The 27,392-nt window shown below is 42.8% G+C and overlaps 1 protein-coding gene and 1 pseudogene across 2 annotated transcripts in view; both read left to right on the plus strand.

Annotated features, from left to right (window-relative positions):
• The first annotated feature begins 819 nt into the window (after positions 1-819).
• Positions 820-27,392, plus strand: part of SPATS2 (spermatogenesis associated serine rich 2) — a 165,231-nt gene continuing 138,658 nt past the window's right edge. The window contains exons 1-2 of one of the 2 annotated variants that reach the window (XM_054445488.2): positions 849-1,125; positions 4,839-4,901. The gene's annotated coding sequence lies outside the window, so the exon portion shown is untranslated. Of the gene's footprint in view, positions 1,126-4,838; positions 4,902-27,392 lie in introns of both variants that reach the window. The other variant, XM_054445490.2, reaches the window with a different exon arrangement.
• On the plus strand, positions 1,091-27,003 carry LOC129010887 (FGFR1 oncogene partner 2 homolog; annotated as a pseudogene).

Raw genomic sequence — 27,392 nt, forward strand, 5'->3', positions numbered from 1 at the left:
GGATAGATTAGAAACCCGACTGACGAGGAACTGACTTGGGGAGCGTGCCGGGCGGAAATCGCCAGGGCAGAGAACCCTATTAGCTCCCAAGGTCATTCTTCCCGCGCCCCCACCGGCCTCTGCGCACTCTCAGGAAGCAGAGCGACCGCGCGGTCCGGAGGCCCCAGCGTTTCCCGCCGTTGGCGACGCTGAAATTGCCTTTTGGAACAAAACTTGGGTCGGGAAGGAAGCGAAGGGGAAAGCGGTGTGAAGTCCTCGGTACGGAAGAGTGAGCGGTGCTGTACCGGGCGGCCCGAGAAAAAGCTTCCCGACCCGGACATTGAGCAAAAGCCGCGCGCTCGACTCCCATCGCGGCGCCCGCGTTCGGCCACCTCCGGGGGAGTTTCGGCTCTTTCCGTCAGTTCAGCTCGGGCCCTCCATTCCCGGCGCGCGCCGGGTCCCTACCCGATGCCGGCGGGTATGAGCTGTGCTGCACGCGGACGCGAGCTCGAGTCCCACCCGTTTTCCCCTTCCATCTAGTTTGTCCCCGACCCGCTCCCCGAGTCTCTTCCCTTCCCCGGTAATTCCCAGTCTCCGGTGGCGCGCGAGCCTGCGGACGGTACGAGACGCGAGGAACCGGGCCCCGAGAAGAGCGGTAATCCGACCGGTCGGAGCCCACCTCTCGCCGCCCCGCGCCTCTCCCCGATCCTCTCGGTCTCCGGTGCGCGGGCCGTCTCGCCGCTCGAGCCGCGTTCGCGCACCCGTTGGCTGCCACAGCCTCGAGCTTGGCGCGCCGGATTCGCGCCGGCGCGAGTACGCGCCCTGAGCTCTGGCTGGCTGGCTGGCGCGCACGCGCCCGAGAGGGCTCAGGGGCGGGGCGAGCCGCTGCCCCGGCGAGGGTCGGGGTGATCTGCTGGAGCTCCGGCCGCAGCCTGCAGTCCGGCCTAGGAGAGAAGCCGGGAGGCGGCTGTGGGGGCGGGGCGGCGTCCGGCTCTGAGAGAGCTGGGGGAGGAGCGCGGCGGCGACGGCGGCGGTGGCTCTAGAAGGGGAGGCGGAGTATCTCCTTTCCTCTTCTCAGACCCGGGAGCGTCCCGGACGCGGAGCCCGGAGCTGGGGCGACGAGGCGATTGCGGGGGCCTGGGCTAGGTGAGGCTGAGGGTGTTGGGTGGCGGGGTTGACGGGGGCTCAGAGGGGCGCCGAGGTGCGGGGAGCAGGTTGAGGGAGGAAAAAGGGGGAGGGGGTAGTTGGGGGCGGGGGGACGGAAAGGAGGGGGATGTGAGCCCGTAGAGGCCCGAAGTGCCCAGAGGGTGGAAGGTTCCTGGGGTATGTGGGGCGGGTGAAACACCCGCGTCCGAGTTGGGGAGTTTCCAGAGGGATAGGCCGGGGAAACAATAGAGTGTGGGGGGGGGACTCTGGCGTGAGCTGGCGTGAGCGTGTGTGGGGTATTGGATTTTAAGAAACAACGAGCGAGGTAGAATGAAATAATAGAATCATTTGGGATGAGAATACAATGAATTGGGAATGCAGTGGGGATGCGTAAGGTCACCTCCGTGGGTGTGCGAGGTCCTTAGCATTCGGGGGCAATAATGAGATTTGAAAATAAGGGATAGAAGGGCGTTCTTGGAATTGAAGGGGGAGACGGAATGGAAAATAAGGCGAAGAGAGGCAGAGACATAAATAGATGTGGTTAGGACTTGGATTAAAGCAGAAAGGTAGATTCAGTCAGTTTTGGACTAGACTGATATTTTTCTCATAATTCATCCAGAATGATTAGGTTCTTTTAGAAAGTGGATCTTTCTCAAGCTTGTCCTTCTGCTAAGGAGTACAAGCCGTTCTTTAAATAATTTGATTATCGCTTCTCCATTTTATTGATAAAACATGCCTGTGATATTTACTTCCCCTCTGTTTAGCAGGCTACTGTTCGTAATTTACCTATGGTTAATGAAGCAGGAGAGGACAGATCACCAAAAATATCTTGCTTTGAGTTAGGTCAGTGATAATGCAGAGTTCAGTGTTTTGGAGAGAACCAAAAGCTTGGTTGTTTGTTTTCAGTTTGACCAAAAGGTGATGGATAAAATTAAGTTATCTGTACTTTGTTAGAATTGCAGTTTCTCACTGAGAAATGTTCATGTACCATCTGCTACTGGTTTTATGTTTGTGGGAGAGACTTGGGGTTCTGCCTTAAATTATTTCTTGATGTTAACTTCAAATACTCAGGCTGCCTCATACCCTCCAGTTTCAATTAAGGTGATTTGGGAATATTGTGGAAGAGTATCTCTGGGATTATGATCTTTGCATTTCCTTAATATTTGGATTTCCAGACCGAATTTGTGATTGTACTAGATAGAAAATTGCTGATTTTGAAATTGTAATGACCATTGTGTGCTCATAAGTAGTCCATGTTAAGCCTTTTATTTGTTGGGCATTAAGTTTTGCTGACTCATCCAAGATTTATGGACATTAATCAGTTTATATTTCTCAGCTAGGTCTTGAATGGTAGCATTTAGGTTACTTTACAAAGGTACAAAAATAATGATTTAAATTGTACTTTTCTTAGATGTTATGAAAATTGAACAAAGCAAGAAGTGAGTGCAGTGTTCTCATTAGTGACAACGTGCCTCTTTTTTTTTTTTTTTTTTTTTGAGATGGAGTCTTACTCTGTTGCCCAGGCTAGAGTGCAGTGGCATGATCTCGGCTCACTGCAACCTCCATCTCCCGGGTTCAAGCGACCCCAGCCTCCCAAGTAGCTGGGATTACAGGTGCCCGCCACCGCGCCCGGCTAATTTTTGTATTTTTAGTAGGGACGGGGGTTTCACCATCTTGGCCAGGCTGATCTCGAACTCTTGACCTCTTGATCCATCTGACTTGGCCTCCCAAAGTGTTGGGATTACAGGCGTGAGCCACCGCGGCCTAATGTGCCTCTTTTTTAATTGACCTCTTTCAGTGGGCTAGTCAAGGTGCTAAGATTTTTTTGTATGTATTATCTCATTTAATCCTCACAATTATTTCATATTTTGTAAATTAAGAGATTAGATAATTTACTAAGGTCACAGAGCTAGTAAATAACAAAGCTTTATTCAGACCTAGCTGTATCGGATGCCTTTTTTAAAATCTTCACTGCCTGCTTGCTCTTTCTGCTTCACCCTCATCTTGGTTATAGTAAAGCAGCATGAACTGGTTGAAACTTGGGTCTGATAACTGTGATTTAGATGAAGATTAAGTTAGTAGGCTGTAGCCTACTCTGTAGAGTTCATTGAAGGTTTACTGCTCCTGTGATTTAACAAAGCTCTGGGATCCTGATAAATAGGGCTAAAAACATCTTTTTGCTTAGGATTTGTCCTGCGACCACACTTAGTTTTCTGTTTAGTCTTGTACTGCTGAGGTACTGTGCATACGTGGCATTCTTACTTGTAGAAGTCAAGACAGCCAGTTGTGGAGTCAAACCAATTAACTCTGGAAAACAGTTGAAAACTGCTCAGTACTCAGGTGCCCTCCAAGCACCTGTTGAGCCCGCAATTGGTACTAGCATTACCTCTAAATATAGATAGGATCCTGTTAGAAACTAGGAGTGAAACAGCTAGAACTGAGGGAAACAGCCTGGGGCCTGAGGGAGGAGCCACAGGTTATGGCCAAAACATGAGCATAGCCCCTGGAGGCCGATCAGGCTAAGACAGGAGGGAATTTTCATTTGTTGAGCATTTATGTATTCCAGGCACTGAACTCAGTGTACATTATTACCTTATCTGTTAGTTGTAAGTATTATTCTCATTTTTCAGATGAGGTTCAGAAGGGCTAAAAGTAACTTACACAAAGTCACTTTATAATGGCAGTGAAGAAAGTTTGTGTATACTATTCTAAAAATTGCTGCTTTCAGTTTCCCATTGTAGGGTCACCATATTAAAGCTGAGAACTAAAAGTCACTCTTTCAGATCTACCTGGCTTCTCATGTGTGTAACTGATTATTTCTGTCTTGCTGCTTTCATTGGAAACTGGAAGGAAAAGCTTGTGTTTTTTGGATGTAATTGTTAGGAAGTACAGTCCATTCATTATATTACCAAATGACCTCTAGAATATAATTCAGCTTCCTCAGTTGCTTAGTGTATATCTGTAGCAACATGAAAATAGCATGTCCATCCCTTCTTTTCTGGGATCTTCACTTTCAACGAAGTCATCTAGACTCTGGAGGATGACAGCAAAGCTTGCCTGTTACAGACTCTTCCACTTTTCTCAATATGTTTTTGTCACAAATGTTTGACAGTTGTTCTTGGTTATTTATTTATGTTTTAGAGACAGGATCTCACTATGTTGCCCAGTCTGGTTGCCCAGTCTGGCCTCAAACTCCTGGGCTTAAAAGATCTTCCTGCCCCAGCTTCCGGAGTAGCTGGTATTGGCTAGTTTGTTTACTCCCCCGCAACCTCCTCCCACCTGCCCAGAAAGGATCTTACTCTGTCGCCCAGGCTGGAGTGCAGTGGTACAATCATGGCTCACTGTTTGACCACGCCCAGCTAACTTTTGTATTTTTTTGTAGGGTCAGGGTTTCGCTGTGTTGCCCAGGCTGGTCCCCAACTCTTGGGCTCAAGCAATCCACCTGCCTTGGCCTCCCAAAGTGTTGGAATTATAGCATGAGCCACCTCACCTGGCCTTTTTGTTTACTTAAAAAAACAATTATTGTGGTAAACTACACATAACAAAAAATTTATCGTTTTAACCATTTTTAAGTGTATGGATCAGTGGCATTAAGTACATTCACATTGCTATGCAACCATCACCACCATCCATCTTGGGAACTTTTTTATTTTCCCAGACTGAAGCTCTGCACCTATTAAACAATAATTCCTTGTTTCTCTTTCTCTACCCAGCTGCTGGCCACCAATATTCTACTTTCTGTCTCTATGAATGTGACTACCCTGGTTACCTCATATGTAAGTGGAATCATACAATATTTACTTTTTTGTGTCTGGTGTGTACCACTTAGCATATCTTCACAATTCATCCATGTTGTAGCATATGTCAGAATCTTATTCCTTTTTAAGACTGAATAATATTCCATTGTATGTACACACCACATTTTGTTTATCCCTTAATTCTCAATGGACATTTGGGTTCCTTCCACCTTTTGGCTGTTGTGAATAATGGTGCTGTGAATTTTGGTGTACAAATACTTGTTTGAGTCCCTCTGTATTGGTCCATTCTCATATTGCTGTAAAGAAATACCTGAGACTGGGTAATTTATAAAGACAAGAGGTTGAATTGGCTCATGGTTCTGCAGGCTGTACAGGAAGCATAACAGCTTCTGGGGAGGCCTTAGGAAACTTATGATCATGGCAGGAGGCAAAGGGAAAGCAGGCATGTCTAGGTGGCTGGAGCAGGAGGAAGAGAGAGAGGTGGGGGAAGTGCTACACACGTTTAAACAACTAGATCTTGTGAGAATAACCCCAGGGGACTGGTACTAACCCATTCATGAGAAACTACCCCAATGTTCCAGTCACCTCCCACCAGGCCCTACCTTCAACACTGGGGATTACAATTTGACATGAGATTTGGTGGGGACACAGGTTCAAACTATATCGCCCTCCTTTCAGTTTTTTTTTTTTTTATTTACACAGAAGTAGAATTGCTGGATCCTATGGTAATTCTATGTTTAGTGTTTTGAGTAGGCTTGGTTACTTTTATTTTTTATTTGTTTTTTTGGAGACAGTCTTGTTCTGTCACCCAGGCTGGAGTACAGTGGCACGATCTCAGTTCACTGCAACCTCTGCCTCCTGGATTTAAGCGATTTTCCTGCCTCAGCCTCCAAGTAGCTGAGACTACAGGCATGCACCACCACACCTGGCTAATTTTTGTATTTTTAGTAGAGATGAAGTTTCGCCATTTTGACCAGTCTAATTTTGAACTCCTGGCCTCAAGTGATCCACCCGCCTCCGCCTCTCAAAGTGCTGAGATTACATGCGTGAACCACCGCGGCCTGCTGAGGCTTGGTTACTTTTAAGCGGTGATTTTATCATATGCTACCTGAAGGTAGCACTTGATGGTGCTTTCTCTATTGACTTTTTCTGTATTGGTAGCAGGACACTTAGGGTGGAAATGATTCAAAAGGAAATGTTTTACCCAGTTTTCATGTATCCAGTGTGGAAGGAACCATTTGTTATATACAGTTCTTTCCAGTTATGTGCAAATATGAATGATTGTCTTAAGAATGCTTTATATGTTATGTAAAATGTGTCAACATTTTTAGTATACTTTGCTGCCTTTGATTAAAATTTAGGGTACTTTTTTCATTTAAACATGTTTTACATGAGATGCTGCTTACTGCTTACCTTCTGTATCTTCCTGCCTTCATTAAAAAAAAATTTTAGTGTCTGCTGTATGCTTTAAATATTTCAAGCAGATACCTGGAATACATAGACAGAATAGAAAGTAAAATTGGTTGAAGTCATTTGGCTCCATTTTCTCTCCCTCCTTATACAGTATGCAAGCTGTAACATAATACCAAATATAAAAGGCTGAAATAGCTGCAGTGAACTGTCTCTTTGGATGAGCCTAGCCTCTCATTTCATTTTCTGGTGTGTGTGTGTGTGTGTGTGTGTGTGTGTGTGTGTGTGTGATGGAATTTTACTTTTGTCACCCAGGCCGGAGTGCAATGGCGTGATCTCAGCTCACCACAACCTCCGCCTCCCGGGTTCAAGCGATTCTCCTGCCTCAGCCTCCTGAGTAGCTGGGATTACAGGCAAGTGCCACCACGCCCAGTTAATTTTTTGTATTTTTAGGTAGGGAGGGGGTTTCTTCATGTTGGTCAGGCTGGTCTTGAATTCCTGACCTCAGGTGATCCGACCACCTCGGCCTCCCAAAGTGCTGGGATTACATGATTGAGCCACTGCGCCCAGCCTCACATTGCGTTTTCTAAATGTTACATGGAAGTTAATTATCCCTGCATCTTGCTTCATGATATTATTGGGTGACATAGTTACTTCAGGCTCATATGCCATTTTCTGGGGGCCTTTTAGGAGACTTTGTGAGCCCACACTTACTTTGGAGGTGGTCTGTCTGAAACCCAGTCCAATTGCCATTCAGTTGAATTGATTCTGAAATATTTCTAAAGATTTGACATTTGTTGGGGGCTGGGCATGGTGGGAGGCCACTTTGACCTCAGTCCTAGCACTTTGAGAGTCCAAGGTGGGAGGATTACTTCAGACCAGGAGTTTGAGACCAGCAACATAGCGAGACCCTGTCTCTACAAACAATTAAAAGATTAGAGCTGGGCATGGTGGCTCATGCCTGTAATCCCAGCACTTTAGGAGGCCAAGGTGGGTGGATCACGAGGTCGGGAGTTCTAGACCTGCCTGGTCAATATGGTGAAACCCTGTCTCTAATAAAAATACAAAAATTGGCCGAGCGTGGTGGCATGCACCTGTAGTCCCAGCTACTTGGGAGGCTAAGGCAGAAGAATTGCTTGAACCCAGGAGGCAGAGGTTGCAGTGAGCCAAGATCGTGCCACTGTACTCCAGCCTAGGCGACAGTGCGAGATTCCATCTCTAAATAAATAAATAAATTAGCTGGTCGTAGTGGCTGGCGCCTGTAGTCATAGCTATTCTGGGGAGGCTGGGGCAAAAGGATTGCTTGAGCCCAAGAGTTTGAGATTGTAGTGAGCTATGATCATGTCACTGCACTCCAACCTAAACAACAGAGACCCTGTCTCTAAACAATTAAAAAAAAATTGTGAAGTTTATAAATGTGTTATTATTTTTTAATTTTTATTTTTTTTGGAGATAGGGTCTTGCTCTGTCACCCAGGCTGGAGTGCACTGGTGCCATCATAGTTCTCTGCATCCTTGAACTCCTTGAACTCAAGTGATTCTGTCACCTCAGCCTTAGTAGCTAGGACTACAGGCACACACCATGGCACTCAGCTAGTTTTAAAATTGTTTGTAGAGACAGGGTCTTGCTTTGTTGCCCAGGCTGGTCTTGAACTTCTGGGTTCAAGTGATCCTCCTGCCTTGGCCTTCCAAAGTGCTGGGATTACAGGTGTGAGCCACAGTGCCCAGCTCACTTTATTATCTTTAGTCACTGATATTAAGGATAGGCCAGAGGCCAGTATTTACTCTCCCATGTTCACATCTACCATGGCAGCCTATAGGAATGGGTTCCTGAAATATATACCATCTTCTATACAGATTCTTCAGTAGTTGCAGGCCCTTGAAACATTCTGCAGGGTCTGAGGATATAGACGTTACTTAAAGGTAACTTCTGCAGCTATTGTCCTATGACTAATTTGTGGTTAAGACATAAATTGAAGGCTGGGCATGGTGGCTCATGCCTGTAATCCCAGCACTTTGGGAGGCCGAGGCAGGCAGATCACTTAAGGTCAGGAGTTCAAGACGGGCCTGGCCAACATGGCAAAACCTCATCTCTACTAAAAATACAAAAATTAGCCGGGTGTGTTGGTGCATGCCTGTAATCCCAGTTACTCAGGAGGCTGAGGCAGGAGAATCACTTGAACCTGGCAGGCGGAGATTGCAGTGGGCTGAGATTGTGCCACTGCATTCCAGCCTGGGAAACAGCGAGGATCTGTCTTAAAAAAAAAAAAAAAAAGACATAGGTTGATTGGAAGTTTTGGGGGATCTCCAAGGGTTACACAGGGATTCTTATCAGTCCAAATCCTATAATAAATAACCTTGGATTGCTGGTAAGAAGGATGATTTTTACATTACTTAATTAGCAAGATGTATGATTACAAGTTATGTAGTGTGTATGTGTGGGTGTGGGTGTGTGTGTGTGGTGGTAGTGGTCTTTAGAATTTGCTAAAGGGTATTAGGACGGAGGAGAAGGATGTTTGTGATGAGGCCATTATATGATTGTGAATGAGCCAGGATAGATAAGTAAATATCTTTTGTACTTGAAGATGCTGCCAATGATATTACTTCTTACTGACCTGGATAGGACTGAAAAAGAATTTGTAAAAGCTGCAGTCTTTCCTATTTTAAATAACTTGCTTTTGTTTTAAGGCTACCCTCTGTAGTTGAGCAGTACTTTTCCTTACCTTATCCACTTGGTCTCTGATCATAGTATGTCAGTGTGGTTAGCCCACTGCTGGCTCTTCCTGGCCTACTGTTAAAAATGATTCAAAATGTACGTTAGTGTGTGGCAGAAGTGACTCTTCTGCTTACCTTGTTTGGATATCTAGTTACATTTTTATAGTAAATTGCTCTTGTAATCTATCTGCATGTCCTGCAGGAGCCTTTTGTATAGCATGCCTTCGTGAAAAGCTTTGTGACGTGATGAAAACAGTGAAACTCACCTGTAACTAATGTAATAATGGGAAGTTAAAGTATTGTAGCTGAATGGTAGGTGGGACATAACACTGCAGATGAAGCCAGCTATGTAGCTTAAACTTTTTTTTTTTTTGAGACAGGGTCTTGCTCTGTCTCCTAAGCTGGAGTGCAGTGGCACAATCTTGGCTCACTGCAACCTCTGCCTCCCAGGGTTTAAGTGATCCTCCTGCCTCAGCCTCCCAAGTAGCTGGGAATGCAGGTGCTCGCCATCTGGTACTGCTAATTTTTAAGTAGAGACAGGGTCCAGGCTGGTCTCAAACTCCTGGCCTCAAATGATCCTTCCGTCTTGGCCTCCCAAAATGCTTGGATTACAGGCATGAGCCACTGCACCTGGCCTGATTTTTTTTTTTTTTTTTTTTTTTTGAGATGGAGTTTCACTCTGTCACCCATGCTGGAGTGCAGTGATGCAATCTTGGCTCACTGCAACCTCTGCCTCCCAGGTTCAAGTGATTCTCCTGCCTCAGCCTCCCGAGTAGCTGGCATTACAGGCTCCTGCCACTGTGCCTGGCTAATTTTTGTATTTTCAGTAGAGACGGGTTTCACCATCTTGGCCAGGTTGGTCTTGAACTCCTGACCTTGTGATCCACCTGCCTCGGTTTCCCAAAGTGCTGGGATTACAGGCATGAGCCACCGTGCCCAGCCCAGTGTTTTGTTAATTTTATCAGCACACAGGAGGTTTTCTTTCTTCTTCTTCTTTTTTTTGTTCATCTAGAATATACACACTGAATACACTAGGTTTGTTGAAATGGCTGTCTAATTTCTTAAGTTGATAATGCTTTAAACAAGGCTTAGTTGGTTAATCTTTTTCACCTCTGTTATTACTCAAAGGTTGTATTGTATCTAGGAATTTTAAAAGTTGATATTTGGCATTTGTCATTAGCCTACCATTCCATAATGTTATGATGATCCTATAAATTAGACTATAGGATATTATTATATGATATTATTGTAATTTGGGAGCACAGGGAACAATGCGTAACAACGACTACTAAATGTGTGTTTGGTCTCTAGCCTGATGAAAAAGCTTCTGAAAAAAGGAAGGATATTTGGTACTTTCATCCTGATTACTTGTTACCTGAAATCTTAACATTTCAGCAACATTAAGTAGGATTATATTCAATTTTTATATGATTACATTTTTCATTGGGCAGTAAAGCTGAGAACACATCATCCTTTCACACTGTACTGGCTAATTACTTCCATTGTGAAATAGCCCCAAGTATATTATTAACCTTTTTGGCAGCTGAAGTTTCTGATGCCTGACATGTGTATCTACTGAATGGCGTTAGTTATGATCAGGCCAGTATTGATAGTATAGTTATAATATTTCTATATATAATATGATCAGGCCAATATTGATAGTATAGTTATTTCTATGTATAATATTTCCAATATTTTTCTTTTAACTTATTAAAATAGGGAAGCTGTATGAGATGTTAGTTAAAAGCACAAGCCATTGAGTACACAAATCTAGCTTTGAATCTACTCCCCTACCTATTCCGTTGGTCAAGTCATTTAATTTCTCTGAGCCTACGTTTCTGTATCTGTAAAATGGATGCAGTAGTAATCCCTACTATAGAGTTGTCATGATTATTGCATTTTGTTTATTTTATTTATTTATTTTTTGAGACAGAGTCTTGCTCTTGACACCCAGGCTGCAGCACAATGGCACGATCTTGGCTCACTGCCACCTCCAGCTCCAGGGTTCAAGCGATTCCCCTGCCTCAGCCTCCTGAGTAGTTGGGATTATAGGTGCTCGCCACCACGCCTGGCTAATTTTTGTATTTTTAGTAGAGATGGGGTTTCACCATGTTGGCCAGGCTGGTCTCAAACTCCTGACCTCATGATCCGCCCGCCTCAGCCTCCCAAAGTGCTGCGATATTTATTTTGAATTAATGTTTATTATATTTTATTTTATTCTTCTTTTGAGACAGAGTCTCACTCTGTCACCCAGGCTGGAGTGCAGTGGCTCGAACTCGGCTCACTGCAACCTCCGCCTCCTGGGTTCAAGCGATTGTCTTGCCTCAGCCTCCCGAGTAGCTGGGACTACAGGCGCGTGCCTCCACGCCTGGCTAATTTTTTGTATTTTTTAGTAGAGACAGGTTTCACTGTTTTAGTCAGGATGATCTCTATCTCCTGACCTCATGATCTGCCCGCCTTGGCCTCCCAAAGTGCTGGGATTACAGGCATGAGCCACCACGCCTGGCCAATTTTATTTTTTTTGAGACAGCGTCTAGCCTTGTCGCCTAGGATAGAGTACAGTGGCATGATCATGGCTTACTGCAGCCTCGACCTGCTGGGGTCAAGCAATCCTCTTGCCTCTGTCTCCCAAGTAGCTGGGACTACAGGTGGATGCCATCATGCCTGGCTAATTTAAAAATTTTTTGTAGAGACAGGATCTTGCTATGTTGCATAGGCTGGTCTTGAACTCCTAGGCTCAGCTATCCTCTGGCCTCAGCCTCCCAAAGTGCTGGGATTATAGTCATGAGCCTCTGTGCCCATCAGATTTTATTTTATTATTTTTATTTTATTTTATTTTATTTTATTTTTTTTCTTTTTTGAGATGGAGTCTCCCTCTGTCGACCAGGCTGGAGTGCAGTGGTGCGATGTTGGCTCACTTCAACCTCCGCCTCCTGGGTTCAAGTGATTCTCCTGCCTCAGCCTCCTGAGTAGCTGGGATTACAGGTGTGTGCCACTATGCCCGGCTAATTTTAAAAAATATTTTTAGTAGAGACAAGGTTTCACCATGTTGGTCAGGCTGGTCTTGAACTCCTGACCTCATGATCCACCCACCTCGGCCTCCCAAAGTGCTGGGATTACAGGTGTGAGCCACTGTGCCTGGCCCCAGATTTTATTTTTGAGTTGAAATTCATATAGCATAAAATTAACTGGCCGGGCATGGTGGCTCACACCTGTAATCCTAGCACTCTGGGAGGCTGAGGTGGGCGGATCACGAGGTCAGGAGATCGAGACCATCCTGGCTAACATGGTGAAACCCCGTCTCTACTAAAAATACAAAGAAATAATTAGCTGGGCATGGTGGCGGGTGCCTGTAGTCCCAGTTACTCAGGAGGTTGAGGCAGCAGAATGGCGTGAACCCGGGAGGTGGAGGTTGCAATGAGCCGCGATCACACCACTGCCCTCCAGCGTGGGTGACAGAGCGAGACTCCGTCTCAAAAAAAAAAAAAAAAAAGAAAACAGAAATTAACCGTTTTATGTCCTACAACCATCACCTCTATCTAGTTCGAATTTTTTTTTTTTTTTTTTTTTTTAGACGGAGTCTCGCTCTGTTGCCCAGGCTGGAGTGCAGTGGCACGATCTCCGCTCACCGCAACCTCTGCCTCCCGGGTTCAAGCGATTCTCCTGTCTGAGCCTCCCAAGTACCTGAGACTACAGGCACACGCCACCACACCTGGCTAATTTTTGTATTTTTAGTAGAGATGGGGTTTCACCATGTTGGTCAGGCTGGTCTCAAACTCCTGACCTCAGGTGATCTGCCCGCCTTGGCCTCCCAAAGTGCTGGGATTACAGGCATGAGCCACCATGCCTGGCCGATTTCAGAACTTTTTCATCACCCCCAAAGGAGACCCTGTATTCATTAAATATTTACTCTTTATTTCCTCCTCTCATCTCTGGCAACCACTGATTTGCTTTTTGTCTATGTGGATGTACCTATTCTGTATATTTCAAATAAATGGAATCACACAATGTATGACCTTTTATGTCTGGCTTTTCTGACATAGCATAACGTTGAGGCTTAACCACTGGTCTCACGTATCAGAACCTCAATCCTCTCTCTTTTTTTTTTTTTTTTTTTTTTTTGAGACAAAATCTCACTCTGTTGACCAGGCTGGAGTGTAGTGGTGTGATTACGGCTCTCTGCAGCCTCAAACTCAAGTGAACCTCCCACCTCAGCCTCCCAAAGTGCTGGGATTACAGGCGTAAACCACCATGCCTGACTGAGAACCTCATTCCTCTTTATGGCTAAATACTAGTCCGTTGTTTGGATATACACCTCTGCCTGCAATGCCTTCCAAGTCATTTGAAAAAATCTGTTTATTGGCTGCGCACGGTGGCTCACACCTGTAATCTCAGCACCTTGGGAGGCTGAGGTGGGCGGATCACCTGAGGTCAGGAGTTTGAGATCAGCCTGGCCAACATGGCAAAACCCCGCCTCTATTAAAAATACAAAAATTAGCCAGGCGTGGTTGCATGAGCCTGTAATCCCAGCTACTTGGGAGGCTGAGACAGGAGAATCACTTGAACCTGGGAGGGCAGAGGTTGCAGTGAGCCGAGATGGCACCACTACCCTCCAGCCTGGGAGACAGAGCAAGACTCTGCCTCAAAAAAAAAAAAATCTGTTTATCTATTGATGGCTAGTTGTGTCTTTTCCACCTTTGCCTATTGTGAATAAGGTTACCGTGAACATTCATGTATAGTATTTGTTTGAATACCTGTTTTGAGTTGTTTTGTGTCTATACCTAAAAGTGGAATTGCTGGGTCATATAGTAATTCTTTTTTTTTTTTTTTTCCTCAAAAGCTGGTGTCATAGTGTACATATAATAATTCTATATTTAACTTTTTGACAAACCACCATACAGTTTTCCATAGCAGCTGTACCATTTTACATTCCTACCAGCAACATATGAGGAGTCTGATTTCTCCACATCCTTGTCAACATTTGTTGTTGTTGTTGTTTTTAATTTTAGCTATCCTAGTAGATGTGAAGTGGTATCTCGTGCTTTTTATTTGCATTTCTGCAATGACTAGTGATGTTGAACATCTTTTTATTTGCTTGTTGGCCATTCGTATATCTTCTTGGAGAAATGTCTATTAAGTCCTTTGCCCATTTTCAAATTGGCTTGTCTTTTTGTTGAGTTATAACCATTGAATTTTAATTGCTGTAAAACACTCCATGAGTACATATAGCACGCACTCAATAACTATTAGCTAATACTATAGTTGTAATTATTTTTGCCACATGTGGTCTGAATTGGAAGGAAATTTTGCCTAGTTTTTCCAAGTAGGAGTGGAGATGCAACAAAACCTATATTTATGGCCAATAAAGATTTGACTCTGTCAGTGTTGATACTTTGCTTTTAATTGATGCTCCCAAATCAAGAAATTAGAAACATGTATACATAAAATCAGTTTATCTTTGGCAGAAATCAGTATATTATGAACGTTTAATTAATTCCTAAGAATTAATGGCAATAGTGCCTCTAGTTTTAGCTGAGATTTAGATCATCTTTCTTCATTCTGCCCTGTTATGAGACATTTGCTATAAATGCCACAATGAGAATTTTTTGAAAACTGGGTCAGGGAAGCCTACTTTTTATATTTAATAGTATGCGATTGATGTGTTATCATTGTTTTATGCTTATTGCATCTTGGTTTTATGGGGTGTTCAAAAGAAGATAGATGAGAATAGGTGATCCAAAGTAATTATTTAGAATTTTATCCTCCAGTCAGGATTGAACCATCTTGAACTGATGAATATATTCTACCAGGTTTATAGGTAGACATGCCATTTCATTATATCGTGATTTGGAGTGAGACAGTAGCTTTTAAGCAGAACAGACAGCCATATGTAAGTCTAAATTTGGTTATTTTCTTTGAATAAGCAATGGAAACTGTATGCATTCAGGAACTGGTGATTATTCAGATATCTTCTGAAGGCCCTCTCTCCCTGTGCTCTGCAGCTTTGTCCTGAACTCTCCTGTTTCTTGCGATGCCTCTGTGCCTATACCTATTTTGTGAACTCTGCCTGCAATGCTGTCCAAGTCAGTTGGTGACTCCTCAAACCTCACTGAAGTCTTTCGGGTGGATTCAAATGCTGCTTTTAGCCATTAAAATCTGTTACATCTGTTACATACTTTCACAATAGCACTTATCCTAGTGTAGTTTTAAAAATGCACTAAAAATTTTTAAAGCAGTGCATGCATGCAGTAAAAAAATTGGACAGTACAGAGATAAATGGTGAAGACAGTCTCCCAGTTTTCTTCCCCATGGATAGCACTTTCTCTTTTGTATCCTTCCAAAGATATTTTGTGCTGATACAAGAATTTTTATACCGTATGAAGTGCTTATTCATCTTATCTTTTACTTCAGGGTAATTTATGAGTAATGAAAAAATTCAAGCATTATAGAAATGTAGAGTGTGTGAAGCAAAAGGTCCCCTTTACTTTGATCCCTAACACTAGCCCTTTCCAAATAACACTGTCTTAATTAACATTCCTCTCTCCAGAAGTAACCTTTGTTATAAGCCTTGTCTGTGCCTTCAGATTGTTCTGCTTACACTTATATGCCTGTTTAAAAGTGTATATTTTTGTATTTTGTTTGTTTGTTTGAGACAGAGTTTCGCTCTTGTTGCCCAGGCTGGAGTGCAATAGCGTTATCTCCGCTCACTGCAACCTGTGTCTCCCTGGTTCAAGTGATTCTCCTGGCTCAGCATCCTGAGTAGCTAGGATTACAGGTGCATGCCACCACGCCCGGCTAATTTTTGTATTTTTAGTAGAGATGGAGTTTCACCATGTTGGCCAGGCTGGTCACGAACTCCTGACCTCAGGTTATCCACCCACCTTGGCCTTTCAAACTGCTGGGATTACAGGCATGAGCCACTGCGCCCAGCCTTTTAAATTTTATTATTATTATTATTATTATTTTAAAACAGAGTCTTGCTCTGTCACCCAGGCTGGAGTGCAGTGGCACAATTTCGGCTCAGTGCAGCCTCCGCCTCCCAGGTTCAAGAGATTCTCCTGCCTCAGCCTCCCAGGTAGCTGGGATTACAGGCGTACACCACCATGCCCGGCTAATGTTTTGTATTTTTAGTAGAAAAGGGGTTTCACCACGTTGGCCAGGCTGCTCTCGAATTCCTGACCTCAGGTGATCCGCCTGCCTTGGCCTCTCAAAGTGCTGGGATTACAGGCATGAGACACCATGCCTGGATTGTATGTATTTTTTTAATGATTTTTTATATATTATTCTTTAACTTTTTATGTGTGTCTTGGAAATTTTTTTATGTCAGATCCTCTTTATTTTTATTTATTTTTCGAGACAGGGTTTTGCTCTGCCACCCTGGCTGGAGCGCAGTGACATCATCTCATCTTACTGCATCCTCAGCCACACAGGCTCAAGTGATCCTCCCGTCTCAGCCTCCCAAGTAGCTAGGACTACAGGCCATGCTTGCTAATATTTAAATTTTTTTGTAAAGTCAAGGTCTCACTGTATTGCCCAGGCTGGTCTTGAACTCCTGGACTCAGGTGATCCTCCCACCTCAGCCTCTTAAAGTGTTGTGCTTACAGACATGAGCCGTCTTGCCCGACCCACTTTATTCTTTCTGCATGGTGTTTATTGCATAAAATGTATATACCATTTTATTTAACCATTTCCCAATTAATGGATATATCTAGGTGTTTCTAACAGTGTTTTAATGAACCACTTTTTTATATGGTTCTTGTCGGGCATGTGTGAATCTCTAGGTTGCTAGAAGTGAATTTGCTAGGTGAAAGGTTATGCTCTTCTAAACATTTTGGTGAATACTACTAAATTGCTTTACTTTTTAAAAACAATGTACTTTGACATAATTTTAGATTTACAGAAGAGTAAAGATAGTACAAAGAGCTCCCATGTTCCCTTCTCGCAGCTTCCCCTAATGTTAACCTTTCATAACCATAGGGCATTTATTAAAACTAAGAAATTAACACTACACTATTATAGACTTGGTTTGGATTCCTCCAGTTTTTCCACTAATATCTTAAAAAATCTCGGAGATGGGCTCTTGCTGTATATTGCCCAGGGTAGTCTTGAATTCTTGCCTCAAGTAATCTTCTTGCCTTGCCTCCCAAAGTGCTGGGATTACGGCATGAGCCACTGTGCCTGGCTACATTCTGGATATTAATCCTTTGTTAAATATGATTTCTTTTCCTTTTAGGCAGATGATGCTTTTTCTTCTCTCTTTTTAAAATTTCAAATGTAATATGCTTATTGTACAACATGTATAAGTTGAAAAGTGAAAGTCTCCCTACTATCTCTTTAGTCCCATTCCCCATACATGGTACTGTTCTTATCCCACAGACTAACAGATTGGTATTTTTCCTACCAGAACATTTTCTGTATAGATGTAGAAACATGTATGTATGTGTTTGTATGTGTTTGTATGTGCCTACATGTGTGCAAGTGTGTATGTATATATAAAAGCATGCATAAATATGTTTTTTGATAACAGTGAGATCATACAATATACTGCAATTTTGCTTTCTTCAGTTAACAAATCATAGAATCCTAATGTGTTGTAAATGTATGTTTCAAATACAATCTAGTGTCTTTTTCTCACTAGATTATAAGCTCCCTCCTACAGAGACCATGATTCTTCTCACCCTACACCTGTTCTTTTTCTGTGTAAATACGATCATCCATACGTTTGCTCATGCCAAAAATCTTTCTTTTTTTTTTTTTTTTGAGATGGCATTGCACTTTTGTTGCCCAGGCTGAGTGCAATGGCGTGACCTTGGCTCACCACAACCTTCGCTTACCGGGTTCAAGCAATTATCCTGCCTCACCCTCCTGAGTAGCTGGGATTACAGGTGTGCACCACCATGCCCAGCTAATTTTGTATTTTTAGTAGAGACGGGGTTTCTCCATGTCGGTCAGGCTGGTCTGGAACTCCCGACCTCAGGTGATTTGCCCGCCTCAGCCTCTCAAAGTGCTAGGATTACAGGTGTGACCCACCACGCCCAGCCCATTCATTTCTTTAATGAAGTTTTACTGAGTGCCTACTATGAGCCAGGTACATAGGAGTAAACTAAGCATGAAAATTCTTGCCTGAATGCAGCTTATATTCTAGTGGAGAGGGCAGATATTAAGCGAAGGAGTGAAATGTTTAGTATTTCATGGGGTAATAAATGGTATTTCAAAAAAAAAAAAAAAAAAAACATGAAAAAAACACCCCCCCAAAGGAGGGGGAGACTGTGTGAGCATGTAAGTATATAAATGTGTGTGTGTGTGTGTGTGTGTGTGTGTGTGACAGAGACAGAGAGAGATAGAGACAGTGATAGATTCAGATGTAGTGAGGGAAGGCCTTGTTGAGAAACTAATATTTGAGGAAAGATCTAAAAGTTGTCTTTGATTTCCTTTTCTTCCTCATACCTCACATCAAATATGTCTCCAATTCCTGTTGATTTAATCTTCAAAATATATCTTAAACCCACCCATCAAGTAGGTGGATTGAATTGGCAGTGGGAGTTTGTGAAAAATTTTCTTCTGATTGTTTTAATATTCTCAGTGAATTAGGAAATAAAGTGCTCAGCTGAGAGTGAGGATGAGGAGGGTGACGGAGGTTTGTGTAAAGAGGAAAAGGTGTGAATTGTTTAGGAGAATGGGAGAATGGCTGCAGCAGGGAAATAGTGTATGATTGCCAGGGAGCATAGAGAGCCCCTTGAGGTTTGCAGTTACAATTTTGTTGTTTTTTTTTTTTTGAGACAGAGTCTTGCTCTGTCTCCCAGGCTGGAGTGCAGTAATGCGATCTTACTGCAACCTCTGCCTCCCAGGTTCAAGTGATTCTCGTGCCTCAGCCTCCCAAGTAACTGGGATTACAGGTGCATGCCATCATGCCTGGCTAATTTTCATATTTTTTTTTAGTAGAGTCAGGGTTTCACCATGTTGGCCAGGCTGGTCTCAAACACCTGACCACAAGTGATCCACCTGCCTCGGCCCCCAAAGTGCTGGGATTACAGGTGTGAGCCACTGTGCGCAGCTTGTGGTTATTTATTTGAGACAGAGTCTCGCTCTGTCACCCAGGCTGGAGTGCAGTGGCACCATCTCAGCTCACTGCAACCTCCGCCTCCTTGGTTCAAGCCATTCTCCTGCCTCAGCCTCCCAGTAGCTGGGATTACAGGCACGCGCCACCATGCCCAACTAATTTTTGTATTTTTAGTAGAGACGGGGTTTCACCATGTTGGCCAGGCTGGTCTCAAACTCCTGACCTCTCAGGTGATCTGCCCGCCTTGGCCTCCCAAAGTGCTGGGATTATAGGCGTGAGCTACTGTGCCCGGCCTCTGTGGTTATAAATTTAAAGTGAGATCAGTCAATGTGGTTTATTTCCTCTAGCCATATTCAGCTGCAAGGGTTTATGTTTGGAGTGGATTTAACCAGGGAGGGGTTTTGCCAAGATAGCCAAACAAAGCAGGAGAAGGGAAGGGATAGAGGGTACCTGTGTATGCAAGGGAGTGGTATAATATACTGTGGAATTCTAACCAGGTAAGGAGGGGAGGACATGAAGTGGCTAAGAGATGGTGAAAAGATGGGAGAAGCAATGGATGGAAGGTCCTGGTGGGATCAGAAGCTGCTGGAGTTTGGGTATGTGAGAGACTGAACCATGAAGATAGTGGGTCATTGTTGGACAGTGGGAGATAATTGATATTGTGAGAGCATGATCATGGGCTGAGTGGGTAAAGGACAAGATCAGTGGAGGTGAGAAATTGAAAGAACTGAGACAAGGAATTCAGAGAGATAGGGTATGGAAAGATCATCTTTGTGAAATCACTGAGAGTTAAGATAGTAGTGTAGAAAGTCACAGTAAGCCAGGTAATGGGTAACAGAATTTTTATAGGACAATGTAAGGTTTTGTGTTTTTTTTAGGGAATAAGGAGGGAGACTGATTTGGAAACATTTGTAAGGAGCAAAGAGGACACTTACCTCACCCCCAGGTCCAGTGGTATGAGAGGGATGGGGAAGGTAACTTACACCACTTTAGGGCCCCAGAGGCCAGTGTGGCCCCAGAGGAGAACCAGCTTTTAATTAGAGCAAGAAGTTGAAGGGAATATTCAAAGAAGATGCTGAAAATGTAGGAAAAGCATTTGAAAGTTTGGAGAGGTGGATGACACATGGAGACAGAACTAGAGATATGCAGAACAGTGTGGGGATTAGAATGTGGGAGATGAGGCTGGGCGTGGTGGCTCATGCCTGTAATCCCAGCACTTTGAGAGGCTGAGGTGGGTGGATAACCTGAGGTTAGGAGTTTGGGACCAGCCTGACCAACTTGGTGAAAACCCATCTCTACTAAAAATACAAAAATTGGCCAGGTGCGGTGATGCACTCCTGTAATCCCAGCTACTCAGGAGGCTGAGGCAGGAGAATCGCTTGAACCTGGGAGGTTGAGGTTGCAGTGAGCTGAGATCACGCCACTGCACACTCCAGCCCGGGCAACAGAACTAGACTCTGTCTCAAAAAAAAAAAAAAAAAAAGGATGTGGGAGATGAGAGATGTGGGAGTCTGGGGCTTCTTTGATGGACAGCATAAGCAGAGATAAAGAACCTGAAGAGATTAGGCCTGGTGGAGAGCAGGCAGGCACTGGAGGTGAGGGTGGGAGTGTGGGGAGGGAGCAGGGGCGTTCTTACCTAGATCCCCTGCTGACACATATGTTCATGATGGAGAGGAGTATCTTACTCCAGGTGTAAGGGGTTCTCTTTTGATGAATCCTGTGGGCTCTCTCTTTATGATCACATATTAATGCCTTTTGCTTTAAGTATTTATTTTTTTTGAGGCAGGGTCTTGCTATATTATAGCCCAGCCTGGCTTCAAACTTGTGGGCTCAAGCAATCCTCCTGCCTCAGCCTGTTGGGTAGCTGGAACTACAGGCGTGCACCACTGTGCCTGGCTTTTTCACTTTAAGTCTTTTTGTCTCTGTTACTAATATTAATGAATGAGTTACTAATATTAATGAATGAATACACCGTGCACCACTGTGCCTGGCTTTTTCACTTTAAGTCTTTTTGTCTCTGTTACTAATATTAATGAATGAATACCAGTAAGATTTTTTGATTAATATTTGTGTAGCACATTTTTTTAAAACCATCTTTTAAATTGTCAGCCCTCTGGCTTACTTTGCTTTAAGTGTTTTTTGGTAAGCTGTACATAGTTGTATTTCAAAAATCTGATTGTCTTGATAAATGTAATCTTTTCATATTTAATGTGATTACTGATAGTTTAGACTTATTTCTGCTGTTTTCATTTATATTTGTTTTTTGAACCATACTTTTTTTTTTTTTTAATAATTTGTTTTCCCCTGACAGGGTCTCTCTCTGTCACCCTGGCTGGAGTGCAGTGGTGCAATCATGGCTTACTGCAGCCTCAAACTCATGGGCTCAATATATCCTCCTGCTTCAGCCTCTGAGCAATTGGGACTACAGGCATGTGCCACCATGCTGGACTAATTTTTTTATTTTTTGTATATATGGGGTTTTGCCATGTTACTCAGGCTGGTCTTGAACTTCTGGCCTCAAGTAATCCACCTGCCTCAGCCTCCCAAAGTGCTGGGATTACAGGCATGAGCCACCATGCCTAGCCTTGAACCACATTTTTTTTTCCTTTTTTTTTTTAGAGACAAGGTCACATTCTTTTGCCCAGGCTGGAGTGCAGTGGCATAATCCTAGCTCACTTCAGCCCCAACCTCCCAGGCTCAAGTGATCTTCCCTCTTCAGCCTCCTAAGTAGCTGGTACTGTAGGCACAAGTCCCCATGCCCAGCTAATTTTTATTTTTTTGTAGAGATGGGATCTCACCATGTTGGCCAGGCTGGTCTTGAACTCCTGGTCTCAAGCAGTCCTCTCACATTGGCCTCCGAAAGTGTTGGGATTACAAGTGTGAGCCATGGTGACCACACTTCTTATCTGCATTCTGTTGTATATATGGAGTCCTTTTTTCTTCTGATTTTTAAGTTGAACATTCTATTTCTCTGTTTAGTAGTTAACTGTTAAATTTTTAACATGCATACTTACTGAAGTCCAAGATTAATATCTTTGAGTTTCTGAATAATTCAGGAACCTCAGAATGCTTTAAGTTGGAAGGACCCCGCCCAGCCTTCTCCCGCAAAGCTGCAAGTGGTCGGCTCTGCCCCACCGTAACGCGAGGAAGGAAATCCTGCAAGGCTGGAGTCCTTTTGGCACGCCTGGCAGAGGCGGTTGGCAGAGGTGTCTCCCCCGCCGGTGATGGGGCTAAACGCTACTGGCTTCACGGCCACCCCTCCGCTGCCTCCGTCTGGTTCAGCCTCTGCTCCCTGAGGAGGCAGATTAGGGGCGCGGAGTCTCTTCCCTTGGGTGCATAGGTCCCTGTTGGTAGAGGCTTTGAGTCCTCATCGCCACAGCTGACGGCTGTGAGGGACTAAGAGCAGGATATATCTTTAGAAATGAGTTGCCCAATTGAGAAGGCACTTGCTGATGCTAAAAGTCTTGTTGAAAGATTAAGAGATCAAGATGATGCAGCAGAATCTCTGATTGAGCAAACCACAGCTCTCAACAAGCGAGTCGAAGCCATGAAGCAGTATCAGAAAGAAATTCAAGAACTTAATGAAGTCGCAAGAACATCGGCCACGGTCCACATTAGTTATGGGAATCCAGCAAGAAAACAGACAAATCAGAGAATTGCAACAAGAAAGAAAAGAATTGCGTACATCTCTGGAAGAACATCAGTCGGCCTTGGAACTTACGATGAGCAAGTATCGAGAACAAATGGTTAGATTGCTAATGGCTAGCAAAAAAGATGATCCGGGAATAATAATGGAAGTTAACAAGAGCAGCACTCCAAGGATACAAGCACATGTTGACCAGATAACTGAAATGGCAGCAGTAATGAGGAAAGCCATTGAAATTGACAAGCAACAGGATTGCAAGGAACCGGAACTAATATTTCAACTTGAACAAGAAAACAAAGGCATTAGAGAGATCCTACAAATAACTGGAGAATCACTTTTGAACCTGAGGAAAGATGATGTGTCGGAAAGTACTTCTTTGTCAGCATTAGTGACCAGCAGTGACTTGAGTCTGAGGAAGAGCTGAAGAGCTTCTGAGTCTGTGAGCTTCTTACATGGCTCCAAATGGTCAAATAAGTGAATGAATGAATGAACAGAAAATTCAATCCCTTATTTTGTTCTCTTTAAATATGTACAGTGTACTGGCTATGAGATAGCAACAAAAATGCATAGTTAATGGTCATAGACTTTATTCCAAAACGTAATTGGAAAATAGAAACTGAGCCATTGCCAATTGGTAAAGAAATGAAAGATTTTCACAGTGACTACTGAATATAGCAAGAACTTTTGGCAGTGCTGCTGGCTTTCTGGGTGATTAATTAGGTAAACTTGAATATTCCCAATAAATGTTTGAGAATTCATAAAATTATACCAATTTAAAAATATAAAGTTTTGCCACTGTTTTGTGAATGGAAGATTTGCATGCTAAATTTCATCCTTATTTGGCATCAAAGTTAATACAAAGTTTATGTACCATGAGACTTCAGCTTTAGTGATTACCTACTTTCACATTTATTTAAATTTTTGTGAAAGAAAATTAAGTTTTAAAGGCTATAGGAATGTTATATGTACCATAAACAAAAGAGATAATTTAATTTTAACAGTTTACCATAACTGATACTTAGCTAACAATTGTCCGTAACTTGTTTAAGTATAAGAAATACCATTTCAGGAATGAAAAAGAAGGAATACTACTTTCTAAGAAAGAAAATCTTTTATAGTAGACATTTTAGTAGGTTAAACTTCTCCTTTGAAAGAATAAGTTTTGGTTCGAAGTCAATAATGAAGATGAGATTTGTTTTTCTCTTCTCTGGCTGATTTTTAAGGATACTATGTAGTTCATTTAATTAACAGAATTGAAATGTTTGATACGGCAAAATAGGTATGGTAATTTCAAAGTGAATTGGGAATTCCTCTGGCTCATAGAACCGTTTTAAATTAAAATTTCAAAAAAAAAATTCTGGATCTGTTTTTAAGCTCCATCTGGTCCTCATAACCTGTAAGATTTTTCTTAAAACCTTTCAGCTGAAAGCAGGGGTAGAGGTGGGGTAATCTGTGGATTTAGAAGTATTTGTTTTCTGTTGTCTTTTAAAACGTCAAATATGCCGGGCGCAGTGGCTCACGCCTGTAATCCCAGCACTTTGGGAGGCCGAGGCTGGTGGATCACGAGGTCAGGAGTTTGAGACCAGCCTGGCCAACATGGTGAAATGCCGTCCCTACTAAAAATACAAAAATTAGCTGGGCGTGGAGGCATGTGCCTGTAATCCCAGCTACTTGGGAGGCTGAGGCAGGAGAATCGCTTGAACCCGGGAGGCGGAGGTTGCAGTGAGCTGAGATCGTGCCATTACACTCCAGCCTGGGCAACAGGGCAAGACTCTGTCTCAAAAAATATATATATTTAAAAAAAAAGTCAAATATATAGTATGTAAATTTTAAAAAAGCCACCAGTTATAGAAATGTGCTTTAACATCAGTTGAAACCTAAATTTTCTAATGTTGTGGTGATTGTAGTAAAAAGGGATAAAAGAAGAGTGTCAAACATGATGAAATATATTATACTCATTTATATTGAAGGCATATTAAAGACAAATAGAAAATTCTACTTTGAGTATATAATTTGTTAAATAAATATTACTTTATATGGTAATTTTTATGTATAATTTCATATACTGGTAAAATTCAAAACCATTTTACACTTCAGAATTTTCCTATCTTAAGTTTGGGCTGAGTGGGGTGGATGAGACTGATTGAATAGAAAAGGGCTAATGGCCCAAACATTACATAGATTTCTTTTCTCAGTCAGAGGCCTTATTTGATATTTTATAAGTAAATGACAGTTTTTATTTTTAAACTTTTTTATTGTTTTTGGGAAAGTATCCCTTAATTTAACGACACATTCGTTCAGATACTTTTTATCCCTGGTAAGAAAGAAAGGAAATAAGCTACACAATTGAGATTAAGTCTGAGGCAGTTCATTGAGGCAGCTCTACTGTAAAAGATTACTTGACAAATAATTAGTTTTGTAAACAAGTTGGGTTAACTTATTCTTGGTCTTTTTGCTTGGATATGAATTTAAGGTCTTGATTGTTATTTAGTGACACTTTTCCATCCAATTTTTTTTTGGTTGTTGTTAAACAGAACCTTAACTTTATGTCTGAGGTATGTACTGCATGGGAACCTATTTTATTATTAAAGATGAGTGATTAAAAAAATAATGCTTTAAGTTGTATTCCTTCTGTATGCTTCAATCTTATTTAATTTTTTGGTAGTTTAGTTCCACGTTAAACCATGCTTACTGTGAAATATTTCAGGCCAGGGTTGGTGGCTCACCCCTGTAATCTCAGCAGTTTGGGAGGCGGAGGCGGGTGAATCACCTGAGGTCAGGAGTTCGAGACCAGCCTGGCCAACATGGCGAAACCCTGTCTCTACAAAAAAATACAAAAATTGGTCAAGCATGGTGGCAGGCACCTGTAGTCCCAGCTACTCAGGAAGCTGAGGCAGGAGAATTGTTTGAACCCGGGAGGCGGAGGTTGCAGTGAGCCGAGATCACACCACTGCACTCCAGCCTAGGCAACAGAGTGAGACTCCATCTCAAAAAAAAAAAAAAAAAGAAAAGAAAAGAAATATTTCAAATCCACAGATAAAAAGAGAGTAGGCTGGGCGCGGTGGCTCACGCCTGTAATCCCAGCACTTTGGGAAGCTGAGTTGGGTGTATCACCTGAGGTCAGGAGTTTGAGACCAGCCTGGCCAACATGGTGAAACCCTGTCTCTACTAAAAATACAAAAATTAGCCAGGCGTGATGGCAGGCACCCGTAATCCCAGCTACTTGGGAGGCTGAGGCAGGAGAACTGCTTGAACCCAGGGGGCGGAGGTTGTAGTGAGCAGAGATCACACCACTTCACTCCAGCCTGGGCAAAACTGTGAAACTCCGTCCAAAAAAAAAAAAATAGTAATATAGAAACATCTGTGTACTCACCAGTGCTTTGTCTCACCTTAATTATGCCAATTGGAGTTGTGTATTTTTTTTAATTGTGGACATTTTCAACAATAAAAATGGAAAGAATAATATAATTAACTCCCCTGTAGACTCATCTAGCTTCAGTGATTATTAACATTTTTTGCATTCTTAGTTTCTTTATTCTTCCCACTCACTACTTTTGATGAGTATTGTCAACATTATCCATCCTTTTCTAAAAGTTCTGCATCAGCCTTTCATCCAGTGATTTTAGCAGCCATTGATTGTTGACTAGATCCATTCTTAGATTAAGGCATACAAAATAGGGATTTTTTCTAATTTTATTATTATTCTGTATTAGGTAGAATTTTTCTATGAAGAAGACTTTTTCCTTCATTAACTTTTTTATTACTTTGAAATATGGTTTGTACAGGAAGGGCAGAATTATTTCTCTTTGTTCGTATTTAGAATAATGAAATGACTTAGTGCCCCACTAACCTCCAAAAATGACTAATGTGTTTTGTTTGATTTACAGTGTGATTATAAATTAATGGATATTTATGTATTTAATATGTTTCAGGCACCGTAGACATTATTCTTATCGATGTTCATATTGTCTCATCTTAGTTCAGTGGAAACCAATTTAATTTGGCTCCTTTGTCCTTTTGATGTGACCCCAGTAGTCTTTGATAGCTTTCCTGTTTTATAGCACAAGAAAACCGAGGCTCATCTGTTTATTTCCTTTCAATAGCAGGCCACCATGCCCTACTATTTTTATGTTTATTTTTATAGAGACAGGGTCTCCCTATGTTGCCCAGGCTGGTGGTGTTGAACTCCTGGACTCAAGTGATCTTCCTGCCTCGAGTGATTTTACTGCCTCACATTACATGTGTGAGCCACTGCTCCTGGCCAGCCCTCCAACTTCTTTTTCAAAGTTGTTTTTACTATTCCAGGGCTTTCACATTTTCATATGGATTTTAGAACTAGTTTGCTGGGCTGGGAGTGGTGGCCCACACCTGTAATCCCAGCACTTTGGGAGGCCATAGTGGGAAGATTGCTTGAGCCCATGTCACCTGGGCAACATGGCGAAACCCTGTCTCTACCAAAAATACAAAAATTAGCCAGGCTTCATGGTGCACATCTGCAGTCGTGGCTACTCAGGAGGCTGAGGTGGGAGGGATCACTTGAGTTTAGGAGGCAGAGGTTGCAGTGAGCTGAGATCGAGTCACTGCACTCCAGTCTGGGGAACAGAGCAAGACCTTGTCTCCAAAAAAAACAGAACTAGTTTGCTGGATTTTGCAAAAAAAGTCTGCTGGGATTTTTATTG

This window comes from Pongo pygmaeus, chromosome 10, assembly GCF_028885625.2.
Source record: "Pongo pygmaeus isolate AG05252 chromosome 10, NHGRI_mPonPyg2-v2.0_pri, whole genome shotgun sequence".
NCBI classification, from domain to species: domain Eukaryota; kingdom Metazoa; phylum Chordata; class Mammalia; order Primates; family Hominidae; genus Pongo; species Pongo pygmaeus.